The sequence below is a fragment of the Colobus angolensis genome, unplaced genomic scaffold (genome assembly GCF_000951035.1).
Source record: "Colobus angolensis palliatus isolate OR3802 unplaced genomic scaffold, Cang.pa_1.0 Scaffold149, whole genome shotgun sequence".
Lineage (NCBI taxonomy): Eukaryota > Metazoa > Chordata > Mammalia > Primates > Cercopithecidae > Colobus > Colobus angolensis.
The window spans coordinates 1,051,739-1,054,960 of NW_012114588.1; the positions used below are offsets into that span (position 1 = coordinate 1,051,739).

The 3,222-nt window shown below is 48.5% G+C and overlaps 1 protein-coding gene across 2 annotated transcripts in view; it reads right to left on the reverse strand.

Moving 5' to 3' along the window:
• The window catches only part of LZIC (leucine zipper and CTNNBIP1 domain containing), a 21,204-nt gene extending 19,984 nt beyond the window's left edge, over window positions 1–1,220 (reverse strand). For both annotated transcript variants that reach the window (XM_011935779.1, XM_011935781.1), the window contains exon 1: window positions 488–1,220. The gene's annotated coding sequence lies outside the window, so the exon portion shown is untranslated. The remainder of the gene's footprint in view (window positions 1–487) is intronic.
• Between the last annotated feature and the right edge of the window lie 2,002 nt (window positions 1,221–3,222).

The window sequence follows — 3,222 nt, forward strand, 5'->3', positions numbered from 1 at the left end:
TTTTTTTGGAGACAGGGTCTTGCTGTGTTGCCCAGGCTAGAGTGCAGTGGCGTGATCTTGGCTCACTGCAACCTCTGCCTCCCGCGTTCAAGCGATTCTCCTGCCTCGGCCTCCCAAGTAGCTGGGATTATAGGTGCCCGCGACCACGCTCAGCTAATTTTGGTACTGACTAAACTCTGGAGAACAGAATATGAGTCTGATTCCTCTCTTAGATTTCTCAGTACCTAATACAGAATAGAACGTCGATAGTTTGGTCACGTATACAAAGGCTCAATATATTTTAAGGAGCTAAAGCTATTCTGAATACATTTCAGTAAAAATGGGTGCATTTTAAAAGCCTTATCTGGTGCTACTTTGAGATTTATCCCCGAAAGATTAACTCGTTGGCGCCACCTAGTAGTCACTAAAGGTGGTGCACTTTTACGAAACTACAGAAACCGCTCTCAGACACTATGATCTGGAGTGGAGGGTACTCATTCATGCTCACCTGTCTCTCAGTACTCTGATCTCTGCACAGTGCTGACCGGTCTCAAATTGCACAAACCTCCAGTTCTTGACGCTCCGAGTGTCATAAACTTGAGGAAAGTGAAATTATTCATCAGGACTACAAAAGGCTCAAAGTTCAAACCACCTGGGGGTGGAGATGGCTGGAAAGAAGGAAACCATTAACAAGTAATTGTATTTGCTATATATAAACTTGCCCTAAGGCAGTCCAGATAACTTCCACTTGAGCAGCCTGAGACATCACGGGCGGGGGCAGTTTCTCCCTCGACTGCGTCTACCGCAGCCTTTCTGAGGTTTTTCCTAGCGAGGCCGAGAGGATCTTTGAGGAAAAACCCGCATCCGGATACGCCTTGAGGGAAGGCGTCAAACCCACAGGCATGGAAAAGGTAAGGACGGAGAGTACGCCTCTTCCTGGCTGAAAGTGAGTAGCGTTTGGCCCAGAACCAACCCGACTGGGTGAAGCAGCAGCTCCGGCCAACGCAGCAAATCCCACCCCACGCGGGAACTTGAAGTCCGACACGTAGGTCCCGCGGCGGCCGGATTCCACCAGGCCCCGGTTGCCACCAGAGGTAGCCGTAAACCCACGGTCCCCAAAAATCCTTCCGGCCCTCCCTGACAAAAACTGGGACAACTTCCTTAGGCCCCCGGGATCCCCCCTGTGCCGCCTGCCCGCCCGCCAGTCCCAGAGTTTAGGGCCCAGGTGCCCCGCCTACCTGAGGGCCCTGGCCTGGAGGACCGCGCCGGAGGAGCACTTCCGCCGGACGTACGCACTTCCGGCCCCCTGGAACCAATGAGAGTGCGACCGAAATGTTCCACTTGCTGGCGTCCGGGCCGCGGGTGATCTACCGTAGCACTCGGGCCGGCGGACAGTGAGGGCGCGGTAAGCTCCCCGCAAGGAGCCCCTGAGAAGCTGGTCCCTTTTTGTCCTAGATATAGGTGCGTCCAAGATGGTGGAGTCTTTGGGGTCGAATATGATCCGAGGCAAGCTCATATTCAGGTTTGGGGCAAGAAGCATTAATTAACCCTTAATTTTTTCGGTGGAACGGAAAACTTCGATAAAATAGCTTCTGACCTTTGGAACAGATGTATTCACCTTGGAGAGGAAAAATCTCTTTCTAGAAGAGTCTTGAGGTCTAGCACCTTTAGGCTTAACGGGGGACGGCTGGGCATCAGAGGAAGAAATCATTCCGAATGACTTCCCTTTCTTCCTAAATCCTTCTTTCCAAATCTGTAAAAGACTACAACTGCTTTGCTGGAGGTGGTTTGACACTCATGCTCCTTGAGAAGGAGGTAATGAACTGTTGGGCAGCTCTTAAAAAGTTACCCTTGGCCAGCGCGGTGTCTCACGCCTGTAATCCCAGCACTTTGGGAGGCCGAAGCAGGCGGATCACGAGGTCAGGACTTCGAGCCCAGTCTGGCCAACACAGTGAAACCCCGTCTCTACTGAAAATACAAAAAATCAGCCGTACGCGGTAGCGGGAGCCTGTAATCCCAGCTACTGCGGAGGCTGAGGCAGGAGAATGGCTTCAACCCTGGAGGCGGAGGTTGCAGTGAGCCGAGATCGCGCTGTTGCACTCTAGCAGGGGTGACAGTGCGAGACTCTGTCTCAAAAAAACATAAATAAAAAGGTTACCCTTGGCTGTCGCAATGGCTCACACCTGTAAACCCAGCATTTTGAGAGGCCGAGGTGAGAGGATCATTTGAGCCCAGCCTGGGCAACATAGCGAGACCCCCATAACAAAAAATCAAAAATAAAGTTACCCAGAAACTGGTTGGAACCATTTAATGATGTTCTCAGTCCATCTTCCTGAAGTAGTCCACAGAACAACGTCAGTGTTCATGGTAGAATTGTTTGATAGGGGCAGTCTTTTTTTTTTTTTTTGAGATGGAATCTGGCTCTGTCACCCAGGCTGGAGTGCAGTGGCCGGATCTCAGCTCACTGCAAGCTCAGCCTCCCAGGTTTACACCATTCTCCTGCCTCAGCCTCCCGAGTAGCTGGGACTACAGGCACCCGCCACCATGCCTGGCTAATTTTTTGAATTTTTAGTAGAGATGGGGTTTCACCATGTTAGCCAGGATGGTCTCTATCTCCTGACCTCATGATCAGCCAGCCTCGGCCTCCCAAAGTGCTGGGACCACAGGCGGGAGCCACCGCACCTGGCATTAAAGCATGTTTTGTTTTCCTACACATAATGGAATCATTACCAGATGATCTGACATGTGTACTTCAATGGAGAGGATTCTTACTGTATATTCAAAATAAAATATAATGACAAAAAAATTACTACCTAATCCATTAAAATTGGCATGTCATCTATGATCATCAATGATATGGAAATATAAACAAACATTATACCCAGAAGTGTAATTTATTATAGCTACATTTCATGTATAATGGTTTAGTGCATTTTTCCTGGAAATTATTCATTTTAATTTTTCTCTTAAGTCTGTGGAATTTTCCACTAAAAGTTGAGGCAGACCCAAGATGTAACTGACAATGTCTTTTCAGAGTTAGTTTCCTATAGTCTAACCACACTGGATGACTTGCTGTTTCAAAAATGTCATGCACTCTTTTGAGCCTGCATTTTTTTTTCTACCTATGAAGCCCAATTTATTCATTCTTCAGTCTAGTTCAAGTGTCACCTTCTCTACAAGGCCTTCCTTGATTTCCTCCCAATCACTAGGTTGTGAATTATTTGAGTAGGGATTTTACCTTTT